Genomic DNA, 13,477 nt, shown 5'->3' on the forward strand with positions numbered 1-13,477 from the left:
TAGTGACTTTTCTAGAGTACTTTCCAGACAATCCACCTATCAGGAAAACAAACCAAAGGAATAAAAGTAAGGTCAAAAAGATACGTGTAGGGGACTGGGGAGATAACTCAGTAGAATAAGTGCCTGCCTGACAAGCACAGGGTCCTGAGTTAAATCCCGGTACTGGGGGAAAAAAAAAAAAAGTGTACACTTAATCTTAGCCAAAAGGCCAAGAAGTGATATAAAATATTATAAATAAGGTAAATATTTTCTGTGGTGATCCTGAGCTGTCCATCTGACAAATTCTTTCATATTGGTGTTCAAACACAAGGCCTTGGGCATGCTAGACAAGTGTTCCACATCCGTAGTCCTTTCTTAAATTTTATTTGGGAACAAGTTCTTATTAAGTCACTAACTGTTGAACTTGTGATCCTCCTGCCTCAGCCTCCTGAGTAGTTAGGATTACAGCCATGTGCTACTGTGGCCCAGCTCATCTGAAAGCTTTCTAAACTCAGCTCCCCACAGTGCCCTGCTCCCCACTTTTCTAATGAGAATTGGGCCTGATTGCACCTAGACTGTAATGAGTGGTTGATGCCACATTCAGAATGAACTATGACCTGATCCTTAGTACACAGGAGCTGACTAATACATGGCACATGCTGCATGTTGTATGGACCCATGAAGAAACTGGCATGTATGGCTATATGGCTGATTGAAAACCCAAGAAGGAGATATCCAGGAGGTGGAACAGCCCCAGGGAAGATTTAGAGGTTAAATGTAAGAAGAACAATTAATTGAACTTAGTCTTAAGGATCAGTGAAAGTTTAAAAGTAGGACAGGGGAGGAGACATTCTGGGTAGAAGTGCCCCTGCATGGTAGAGCATGTGAGAAGGTCAGGGAACGTCACACTGTCAGAGGGACCATGCAAGAAATATACCACTCACTGCCCACCTGTGTCTCAGCACTCCTGATACAACCAGAAAACGATATTCTTTCCTAAAGGAGCACAGGCTGTTCACAGATAGTCTCTTTTATACTTAAGCAAGTTAGTTTGTAGCTTTCTGTGTTAGAAATTACCTGTTTATCAACCAAAGTGACAAAGCCTAGATTGCCTACAGATGTTCTGCATAAAAGATCTTAATGCACAAGTTATACTCTTTTCTGAGACAGATGTTCCCAAAGTTACCCCACCTGCCTCAAATGTTAATCCTTATGCTTCGGCCTCCTAAACTGCTAGGATAATAGGTTTGCAGTGTGGACCAGTGTACCTGGCTCTTTTTGTTTTGTGAATCTAAAAATTAAAGCTAGAACCTTCACTCTGAGCTACATCACCTACTTCTATGTTTATGTTTTATGTGAGAGGGATGATTGCTAAATCACTCAGTTGGCAAAGCTGGAAATAGGAACACTCTGACCTCAGCTTCCTAGACACCTGGGATTGCAGGCATGAACCACCATGTCCACATTATGTTTTATTTTATGTTCTATTTTTTCCATATACATAAATCTCCATTTATTCAAATACAGTCACATCATCATCTTCTGGAACATTGTGTAACTCTCCAAACCAGAACTCTGGCGTAGATTTCTTTTTTTTTTTCTTTTTTTTTTTTTTTTTCAAAGTTTTATTGATAAACATATAGCAATGAGAAGTTTCAAATCAAATCGAAAGTACAGTTTCAACAAATAATACACTGCATACATTCTTCTCAGTGGTTAATTGCTGTACAAGATGCAGACTTGTGATCCTATTTACAAACACCATTAGAAAAAATCATTCTATTCATTAAGAGAATGCAACTATATATCTATCCCAACCACTTTGAATACACAGATACAAAATGGACATTCATAGTTATACCCCAATTTTTTTTAAGTTCCGTTGTTGAATATTATAGGTGTGTAAACTCAGCAAAATATTCTAAAAGAGTACAGAAGCCCATAATATCATTGGGTTTTCTGTTTAACTGGCAATGTCAGAAATTATTGACCTGAGTCCCCCACAGCTCAACATAACAACATGGCTTTACTTCCTATATTTCATCTTCATACTTTTCTACTGGATGGTTAAGACCAAGGTAAAGCAGGACCTGTGCAACAAGAGTTGTAGCTTTTTGGTCTGACAAGGTCAGTGAAATGCCTCTGGCGTAGATTTCTTGTAACTACATTTTCTGTAGAACCATTGACCCTAGTCTGTCATATCAAGCAACTCAGCTCTCCTTAAATGAGCACTTCTTTTTCTTTTTTCTTTTCTCTCTGTCTCTGTAGCTCTCTGTCTCTCTGTCTCTCTCTGTCTCTGTCCCTCTGTGTCTCTGTGTCTCTGTGTCTCTCTGTCTCTCTCTCCCCCACCACCTTTGAAACAGCATCTCACTGTGTAGACCAGGCTGAACTTTTTTGTTTTGCTTGTATTTAGCTGATCTTTTCTTTCATCCTTTCTTTTCAAATTTTGTTGCTACATTTTATATATGCACAGTAATAACATTCATGAAAGCAAATTCATACATGTACATGATATATCCTGATTCTTCTTTTTTCCCAGTTCCCTTCACTTTCTCTCAGCCCATTTCCCCCTCCTTATTTACAAAAGCTATATTTCCACTTTTTCCTTCCATTCTTTTTTTTCTTATCCCTTCCTTCTTTTCCTCCTCACCCCTCTCTTGTTTCCCTTCTCATTTGAATGTATCTCATTTTCTCCCCATTTCCCAATGTCTATCAAACATCTTGGTCCTTTTTTACATTTTTAGTTTTTCACACCAAGGAAACATTGTAGCATCTAAAATGTGTCCAATTTATTTTACCTAACAGTGTAGTCTCAAGGTCCATCCATTTATCTAGAAATGTCTCAGATTAACCTTCTTTATGGCCGAGTAGTACTTCAATGTATCTTTAAAAACTCTCTGTGCATTCTGCTGATGGGTGTTTAGGCTGTTTCAAAGGTGTAGCTATTACAAACTGTGCTGCAATAAATGGGTGTGCATACATCTTGTGGTATGATGTTTAATTCCTTCAGAAAGATACCAAGAAGGAGAATGTCTGGGTCAAACTGTACCTCTACTTGTAATTTGTTTGTTTGTTTTTGTTTTGTTTTGTTTTTTGTAGTTTTTTGAGGATTCTCCACACTGATTTCCACAATGGTTAATGACATCCCAGTTGTTTCTTCTCTGTCATACTTTCTGTGCAGAGCTTTGTACATAATTCTTTGCCTACACCTATGTCTTCAAGAGTTTTACCTGTTCTCACATTGAGTTGATTAAGTGCTTCTGTTTTTATACCTTTATTTTCCTTCTGGGTAAATTGAAAACTTCATAGGACAGTAATACATGTTCACCCATGTTTATAGCAGCACAGTTTCTCATAGATAAATCTTGAAAACCACCCAAATACCCATCAACCAAGGAAAGATTAAAAAACAAAAAACAAAAAGAGGTGTGGGAGAGCTTCTGGCTTCCCTGCACCTGTGGGACACCTCCATATCAAAACCCAGGCATGCCGCATGAGTGAGACCCTCTGCCATGCCCTTGGGACCCCTCCACCCTCCAGAGCCTCCACCCCCAAGCCAGCCCAGTGAGTGAAAACTTCTATGATGCTCTCAGGAAACCCAGATCCAGCCCAGTCCAAGCCCGGCAAGTGTATGGCAGAGCATCCAGCTTCCCTGTAGCTGCAGGACCTCTCCAGACCAAAACCCAGGGACACTGTGTGAGTGAGACCTTCTGCTGCACCCTCAGGACACCTCCACCCCTCTGGAGCCCCTGCCCCCAACCACACCCAGTGAGCAAAAACTTCAGCGACACTCTTGGGACCCCCAGATCTAGCCCAAGCCCAGAACTGGCTAGTGTGTGGGAGAGCTTCTGCACTCCCCTGTGCCCTCTGGGCCAGGGGCACAACAGAGGGGCACCACAGGTTCACTGTTGTGCCAGAGGGGCACAACAGGTTCACTTCAAAGGGCTGCAGCAGGAAGTAGCTGAACACAACAGCAAGACTCAAGCTAGGCATAACTGGATACACTCAAACTTAATAGATCTGCACCCAAATTTCAGTAGATGCTAAGATTATAACTGCACCAAAGCTCTACACCAAAGGTCAGAGATCAGTGCTATATGAAAGGACAAAGAGAAGCAGCAAAATGTAATCTCAGGCCTTGAGCCCACCTAGAACAAGTGCAGAGGACACTAGCTCAGCTGAAATGTATGAATTAACAGTGTCAGAAGTAAAGAAACAATAGCAGAAAGTCATACAGAGACTCAGAGCAGAAATAATTTCTGAAATAAAAAAAGAAATCTCTGAACTCATAGTATCTGAAGTCGAAGTTCAAATACAGAAACATATGGAAGAAAACTAACGACCACCCAGAACAAGTGCAGAGGACAATAGCTCAGCTGAAAAGTATGAAATAATAGCATCTGAAGTAAACAAACAATAGCAGAAAGGAATAGAAGAACACAGAGCAGAATTAATTTCCAAAATAAAAAAAGAAATCTCTGAATTCATAACATCTGAAGTAAAGAATCAAATGCAGAAACATAGCAAGGAAACCCAATCTGAAAAAAACTGCAGTAAAACAATAACTGCTTCTAAAGAAGACATTGATGAAAAAAATAGAAAAATGATGGATTCCTTGAATGAGCAATATAGGAAAGAAACAGATTGCCTGAAGCAGAGTCAAAGAGATATGGAGGAACTTAAAATATCAATCACAAGCCTGGAAAACCATTTGAGTAAAAGTGAAGGCAGAGTTTCAGATCTTGAAGATGATAGTGCAGTTAGTGAAAAGGTAAGAAAAGATCTCTTAAAAACAACTAGAATGCAGGAACAAAAATTCATGACCTGTAAGATGATGCAAAAATGAGCAACGTGAGGCTAATAGGTATCAATGAGAAAGAAGGAGTCAATACAAATGATATAAAAAGAATATGAGAAGTAATAGCAGAAAACTTCCCAAATATGAGGAAACAATCTGACATTCAGGTAACAAAATCATACAGAATGCCAAATAATTTCAACCCAATTAAAAACACACCAAGACATATAATTGTCAATATCCCAGAAATCCAACACAAGAATAATATACTGAAAGCAGCTAGAGAAAAGAAGCAGATCACATTCAAAGGAAAACCCAGCAGAATTATGGCTGACTTCTCTTCACAAACCATGAAGGCAAGAAGAGAATGGAGCAGAGTATTTCAAGTCCTCTATGAAAACAAATTCCAGCTGAGACTACTATATAATGCAAAACTCTCTTTCAAGTTTGATGGAGAAGTGAAATACTTCCATGACAAAGAACAACTAAAGAATTTCATGATGACAAAGTCAACCCTACACAGACTACTGAAAGATGTTCTAGAAAGGAACCAAAATGATCAGAACTCCACGAACAACAGAAAGAACACACTAAATAAGGCAAACAAACAATGGACAAAAAGGAGTAAACAACAGCAAGTACATAACTTGTCAATCATAAGTCAACACATTTCAATTATAACCCTCCATATAAATGGACTCAATTCACCAATTAAGGGAAATAGACTGGCACAGTGGATTAGGAAACAAAATCCAACAATATGCTGTATACAAGAAACACATTTAACACATAAAGACACTCATAGGCTGAAAGTCAAAGGATGGAAAACAATATTACATGCCACCCCCAGCACTTCAGAAAAAAGCAGGGGTAGAAATCCTGTTTTCAGACAGTCTCAGCTTCAAAACAAGAATGATCAAATGAGATAAGGAAGGCCACTATATACTGGTTAGGGGAAAAATTTAAGAGGAACAGGTAACACTCATAAATTATACACAGCAAACACAGAAGCACCCAACTATATAAGAGGAATCTTAATGGACATGAAAAATCTAATATCCAATACCACAATCTTAACAGGAGACCTTAACACCCCCTTATCCCAAAAAGATAGGTCAACCAGAGAAAAACTTAGAAAAGAAGTAACAGAACTGAACCAGAGCTTGGAACAAATGGACTTGGTGGACATATACAGAGAATTCCATCCAACCACAACTGAATATACATTTTTTTCAGCTGGACAAAGGTGATTTTCTGAAATAGACCACAAACTGGTTCATAGGTCATGCTTAAATATATGCAGGAAAACAGAAATTATCCCATGCATATTATCTGACCACAGAGCAATAAAACTGGAAATAAATGACAAAAGAAACCAGAAAAAAATCCTAAATACATGCAAGTTGAACAACACCCTACTCAGCAATCAATGGGTCACAGATGAAATTAAACAAGAAATTTGACAATATCTACAATTCAATGAAAATTCAAGTTCAATCCTCAGTTCCACCAAAAAAAAAAAAAAAAGAAAGAAAAAGAAAATTCAACATGACATATTGGAATTTATGGGATGTGATGAAAGCAGATCTCAGAAGGAAATTTATGGCCATGAACTCACACATTTGGAAAACAGAACAGGAACAAGTAAACACCCTAGTGATTCACTTCCAACATCTAGAAAAGGAATAGCAAACCAAACCTAGAGCCCAAAGACAAAAAGAAATCATAAAGATTAGAGCACAAATTAATTCAATTAAGACAAAGAAAATAATTCAAAGACCTAACAAATCAAAAAGCTGGTTCTTTGAAAGATTAAATAAAACTGATAAGCCCCTAGCTAACCTCATCAAAAAGAGAAAAAAAAAATTCAAATACAACCAATAAGGAAAAAAAATCATTTGTGTTGCAGAGATATATGTTTTTAAAAAGATTTAACCTTGATGTAATATGTGCATTGTTGAAACATTGCATTGTACTCCATTAATATGTACAGTATTTGTTTTTTAGCCATCAGTGATAAAGTAAATACATTTTTAAATGGAAAAATAAATCCTTTCATGAAATAATGTTTAAAAAAAAAGCAATAAGGAATGAAAAGGCTGTAATAACCACAGACTCAGTGGAAATTCAGAAGATTATCAGTAGCTACTTTGAGAATCTTTACTCTCACAGAATAGAAGACACAGAACAAATGGACAGATTCCTAGAAAAGTACAAAAGTCCAAAACAAATCAAGAAGTTATAGGAACTCTCAACAACCCAATAACAGCCAATGAAATATGAAATGTAATTTTAAAAAAACCTGCTGACAAAGAAAAGTCCAGGTCCTGATGGATTCACAACTAAATTCTATAAGAAATTTACCAAAGACATAATTCCTATAATCCTCAAACTCTCCAATGAAAGTGAAAAGGCAACAGTTCTCCCAAAATCATTCCTGGAGGCAAGTACTATACTGATACCAAAACCAGGGAAAGACACCACTAAAAAAGAGAATGACAGCCAATCTCCCTCATGAACATAGATGCCAAAATCCTCAATAAAATCTTAACAAATAGAATACAGCAAATCATCAAGAAGATTGTACACCATGACCAGGTAGGATTCATCCCAGGGATGCAAGAATGGTTGAATATTTGAAAATCTATAAATATAATACACTATATCAATAGAGTAAAATCTAAAAACTGCATGATCATCTAAATTGATGCAGAAAAGGCTTTTGACAAAGTCCAACACTCATTCATGTTTGAACTCCTACAGAAAATTGGAATAGATGGCCTTTACTTCAATCTGATATAAGCCATCTATAACAATCAGACACCTAATATAATTCTAAATGGGGAAAAACAAATCTTTTACTCAGATCTAGTAAAAGACAACTATGTCCTCTGTCACCCCTCCCATTCAGAAGAATTCTGGAATCATTAGCAAGAGCCATTAGACAAGAGGGAGAAATAAAAGGAATAAGAATAGATAAAGAAGTTAAATTATCCTTATTTGCAGATAACATGATATTTTACTTGGAAGACCAAAAAAACTCCACCAAGAAGCTACTAGAATTGATACACAAATTAAGTAGCATAGCAAGATACAAAGTCAGTACTCAAAAGTCAAAAGCATTCCTCTACACAGATAACAAACACACTGAGAGGGAAATTAGAGAAAAAATACCTTTTACAATAGCACCGAGGAAAATGAAATACCTTGGAGTTAATCTAACTAAAGAAGTCAAAGACTTTTTCAAGGAAAATTACAGTACTCTGAAAAAAGAGATCTTAGAGGATTTCAGAAAATGGAAAGATATTCCCTGCTCACACATAGGAAGAACCAACATTGTGAAGTTGTCCATATGCCCAAAATTGTTGTACCGATTTAATGCATTTCCTATCAAACTACCACCAACATACCTCGCAACCTAGAGAAATCATTCCTAAAATTTATTTGGAACCAGAGAAGACTTAGACTAGCAAAGGCAATCCTGGGCAACAAAAACAAGGCAGGAGACATTACAATTTCTGGCTTAAAATTATACTACAAAGCTGCAGTGATAAAATCAGCATGGTATTGGCAAAAATATATATACCTGATGATCAGTGGAATAGATTAGAAAATGCAGAGGCCACTACAAACACACTCAGCCACTAGATCTTCAACTAAGGGGCCAAACATGCTTACTGAAAGTAAGATAGCCTCTTTAACAAATAGTGCTGGAAAAACTGGCTCTCTACATGCCAAAAACTAAAACTGTACACAGGTCTATCACCATGTACTAAGCTAAAGTCTAAATGGATTAAAGATCTAAACATTAAAACAGAAACACTAAATCTCCTGGAAGAGAAAGTAGGAGGAAATCGAACACGTAGGGGTAGGCAAAGAGGCCATGAACAAAAATCAAATCACATGGGTAATATATGAAAGAATTAACAACTGGGACCACCTCTTATTAAGAAGCTTTTGCATGTCAAAAGAAATTACCAATAAAGGGAAAAGATAACCCAAAAATTTCAAAAAAAAAAAAATCTTACCTAATAAGCACTCAGACAAGGTCTGCTCTCTAGAATTTATAAAGAACTAAAAAAACATTAGAGCCCCTAAATTTAAAGACCCAATCCAGAAATTGGCATCCAAGATGAACACACATTTCTCAGAAGATGAAATTAAAGAAGGGCATAGATATATGAAAAAATGCTCCACATCACTAGCCAATTTGAAATGCAAATTAAAACAACACTGAGATACCATCTCACCCCAGAAAAAATGGCTGTCCTAAAAAAATCAACCAACAACAAATGTCGGAGAGGCTGTGGGCAAAAGGGAACCCTTCTCCACTGCTGGTGGGAATTTAGACTGGTGCAACCCTTATGGAAATCAGTGTGGAGACTCCTTTAAAAACTAGGACTGGAGAGGGCAGGGAGAAAAGCTAGGAAACATTACAGGGGCAAAACCATACTTTTATAAGCACAAGATGGTTAAGGCAGTGATCCTGAGAACCTTCAGCAGTTTTTTTGAAACTAGCAGTTAATTGGTAGGATTCTCAACCTGACTACATATGCTGATACCTGTGAACTAAGCAACTGCACTGAATTGCAATGTGCAATGCTAGGGTCATTCTTGGATGGCCTGCCATTTTAGTCTTCCAAATATGTACTACTTGTCATGTTATGTCAATTACTGCTATACTGTCTTTCAAGTAAATGTTTGTTTTAAAGAAAAAAAGGGGGGTAATAAATGAAAACAAGAGACAAAAAACAAAAATGTCATAGGACTATCCTTTTACAGTGCTGTGTATGGTTAGATTTTTAAATTTCTGTGTAAAAATATGTAATTGTTTATTTCAATATTTTAAATATTTATTTATTTATTTATTTACATTCTGTAGGGATTTAAAGTTTAACATATCAATACTTGATGGAAGATACCTCTTGCATGTTATGTCTAAGGTGTTTGTTATTCAGAAAGATAGTGATGTTAAGCTCAACTGCATATGTTATAGGGTAATATCATTAAGCTTCTCTTAATATAATTAAGCTTCTCTTCTCGAGAGTTAACAACCTAAGTCTGTAGAACAAAAAATAGAGAAAAAGAAGGGCTACAAGGACAGCCAACATTTTGGCCCTAGCCTTTCAAGATCAGTGAGACCTCGGGACATAAGCAACCTGTACTGTAATATCCTACAACTCAGTGATGTCCCAAATTTTCTTATCCAAGACACTATGGGGCCATAGAGGAAAGTGACTGACAATGTAGAGTGTGCCTAAGGAGAGTCACATAGAGAGAAAATATTCTCTCAGGCTTTCGCAGAGAACAAATTGGTCAAGCAATGGCCATGACTCATCCACATGGCTGACACTTTCAAAGGACCTACAAACTTTGGTACAGAATTTCAGGATAACTCCTGAGGGGATATGACCAACCTTGTCAGATACAAAAGTTCCATTTTATGTTATATAGGCCTTGCTTTATCTTGGTTTTAACCATCCAGCAGAAAAGTGTAATAATGAGGTATGAAAAGTAAAGCCATATTCATAAACTGAGCTGTGAAGAGCTCAATTCAACAACTTCTGACATTGCCAGTCTTAAGGATAACCCACTACTATTATAGACTACTGGAGTATATTGGATTATTTTGCTGAATTCACATACCTACAATATTTAAATGGCAATAAAACACCCATCTCTGACAAAACTAAACCAAAAAAAGGGATATAAATGAAGGACCATTTAGTATCTGTATATACAAAAGAGTTAAGATAGATATACAGCTACTTTCTCTTAATTCAATGAGAAGAAAAATTTGTATTAATAGTGTTTGGACAAGGCATTATGTCTGCATCGTGTACTATGAATAATCATTACAAAGACAAAAATATGCAATGTATAAATTATTGAAACTGTCCTATTAATCAGTCTTTGAAACTTTTTATTGCTATTTTATCTCAATAAAATTAAAAAAGAAATAAAAAAGATGCATATTAAGAAGAATAAGATGAGAGGTTTAAAAAAAGGAAAAGAGAAAAAGCCCAGGTAAATGATCTTATGCTGCACATAAGCCCCTAGAAAAAGAAAAGAAAATCAAGCCCAAAGCCCAAAGAAGGCAGGAAATCATAAAGATTAAAGCAGAAATTAATGCAATGGAGTTGAAGAAAACAATACAGAGAATACATGAATCAAAGAGTTGGTGCTTTGAAAGAATGAACAAAATTGGTAAACATCAAACAACCTAATCAAAAAATGAGAGAAAAAAAAACAACCTCATGCAATAAGGAATGAAAAGGGTGAAATCACTACAGACCTTAGTAAAATTAGATCAATACTTACTTCCAAAATCTTTACTTTCACAGGATGGAAAATGGAGAGAAAATAGACACTTTCCTAGATACATATGAATTGCCAAATCTGAGTCAATAAGATATACAAATTATGAATAACCCAGTAATGGGAAACAAATTGCAAATGTAGTAAAAAAAAAAAAAAAAAAAAACCTACCGAGAAAGGAAAGCCCAGGTCCTGATGGATTCACAGCAGAATCCTAAAAGAAATTTACAGAAGACATAATACCAACGCTCCGCAAAATCTTCAATGAAATTGAAAGGGAAGCATTTTTCCCAAACTCATTCCTGGAGGCAAGTATTATTCTGATTCCAAAACCAGAGAAAGATCTAACTGAAAAAGACATTTACAGGTCAACGAATATAGATGCAAAAATCCTCAATAAAATACTAGCAAACAAAATGCAGCAAATCTTTAAGAAAATTAAATATCATGACCAAGTGTGATTCATCCCAGGAATGTAGGGACTGTTCAACATACACAAATCCATAAATTTAATACACCACATCAACAGAGCCCACAACAAAAATTATATTGCTATCTCAGTAAATGGAGAGAAAGCTTTTGACAAAGTCCAGTACTCATTCATGATCAAAACCCTACAGATCAAATAGATGGTCTATATCTCAAACTGATAACAGCCATCTATGAGAAACCAACAGACAACATCATATTAAATGTGCCAAAACTGAAGGCTTTCACATTAAAATCAAGAACAAGACAAGAATTTCCACTATCTCCACTCTTATTCAATATAGTTCTGGAAACATTAGCATGAACGATTAGAAAAAGAAGAGAAATAAAAGGAATAAGGATAGAAAAAGAAATAAAATTATTTGCAGATGACATGATATTCTACTTAGTGGAATGTAAAAACTCCACCAAGAGTCTTGTAGATTTAATCACCATATTCAGTAATGTAGCAGGATACAAAGTCAATACCCAAAAATCAGTAACATGTTTCTACACAAACAATGAGTGCACTGAAAGGGAAATTAGAGGAACCACATCTTTCACTATAACATCCAAACAAATTAAAATATTTAGGAATTAATCTCACAAAGGATGTAAAAGATTTATACAGTGAAAATTATGTTACTCTGAGAAAAGAGATTGAAGAGAATTTGAGAAATTTGAAAGATACTCCATACTACTGGATGAGAAAAAACAACATTGTGAAAATGGCCATATTTCCAAAATGGTTATACAGAACCATTTTGTGTAAAACAGTTTTGTGTAAAACACCATTGGTATACTGCACAGAGCTAGAGAAAACTTTTGTCAAATTCATTTGGAACCTGAAGAGACCCAGAATATCAAAAGCAATCCTGGAAAAAAAATGAATAGCAAGAGGTATCATAATCCCTGACCTGAAATTATACTATAAAGCTACTGTAATAAAATCAGCATGGTACTGGCATAGAGACAGGCCTGAGGATCAGTGGAACAGATTAGAAGGTGCAGACACAACTGCAAACACACTCAGCCACCTTAACTTTGATAAAGGAGCCAAACAGGCTCACTGGAAGATAGACAAAACTATCTTTCCAAAGACTGAAGGATACAATTACACTCATGTTTATTACCATGCACTAAACTGCAGTCAGAATGGATCAAAAATGTAAATATTAAAACAGAAAAACTAAATCTTCTGGAGGAAAATGTAGGTAGAAATCTTAAAGACCTAGGTGTAGGTAGAGATTTCATGAACAAAAACCAAACTGTGTGACAAATACTTCAAAGAATCAATACCTGAGATCTCATCTTTTTGAAAAGTTTTTGTACTTCAAAGCAAATCTCCAACAGAGTATAAAGAAAACCAGCAAACTGGGAGAGAATATAACCAACTGTCCCTCTGAGAAAGTCCTTCTATCTAGAACATACAAAGAATTAAAAAATGAGCCCCCCCATTCAACAACCCAATCCAAAAATGGGCATCTGAGATATATTTTTCAGATGAAGAAATACAAATGGTAAATATGAGGGAAAATGTTCAACACCATTGGTCATTCAAGAAATGCAAATTAAAACAATGAGATTCCATCTAATTCCACAATGTCTAACATCAAGAAGTCATCCAATAGCAAATGCTGGAGATGTGGGGAAAAGGGAACCCTTCTCTACTGTTGGTGGGAGTGCAGACTGGTACAACCACTATGGAAATCAGTGTGGAGATTCCTTAAAAAGCCAGGACTGGAGGTCCCATTGAAGCCAGCTATTCCCCTCCTGTGTAATTTTCCAGAAGAACTGAAAACTTCATGTCACAGTGATACATGTGCACCCATGTTTACAGCAACACAATTTGTCATAGCTGAATCCTGGAAACAACCCAGATGCCCATCAACTGAGGAATGGATAAAATAAGAT

The sequence above is a fragment of the Octodon degus genome, unplaced genomic scaffold (genome assembly GCF_000260255.1).
Source record: "Octodon degus isolate 3935 unplaced genomic scaffold, OctDeg1.0 scaffold00091, whole genome shotgun sequence".
NCBI classification, from domain to species: domain Eukaryota; kingdom Metazoa; phylum Chordata; class Mammalia; order Rodentia; family Octodontidae; genus Octodon; species Octodon degus.